This window comes from Aphanomyces invadans, assembly GCF_000520115.1.
Source record: "Aphanomyces invadans strain NJM9701 unplaced genomic scaffold supercont1.118, whole genome shotgun sequence".
Lineage (NCBI taxonomy): Eukaryota > Oomycota > Saprolegniomycetes > Saprolegniales > Verrucalvaceae > Aphanomyces > Aphanomyces invadans.
In genome coordinates, this window is record NW_008580263.1 from 34,044 (window position 1) to 34,415 (window position 372).

Genomic DNA, 372 nt, shown 5'->3' on the forward strand with positions numbered 1-372 from the left:
GGGCAGCTATGATGCTCCAAAGGTGGGGGTCCGTAGCGCGGTCATGGACGAAGTCGAGGATGCCATTCTAGAACTTTTCCAACGCGTGGGAGGATTCGGCAGTGAATGGCATGGAAGTCTCCTTCACTGGGGTGTTGAAGGACATGCCAGTGATAATATCGAGAGCTTCAAAGATGGCAATTCCCAAAGTGAGCAGGTGATTGGCCAAATATCGTCGGATTTGAAAGAGATCTGCCAATGAGGCGCCGAGACCATTGAAGAGGTCAGTCAAGACAACCTTGAGAGTGTAGCGACCAAAGGACCTAACTAATGATGTCGCGACGTCGAGTGTGCGTGGTCTGTAGAAGTCGGCAGCTAGGCGCACCCGCATCC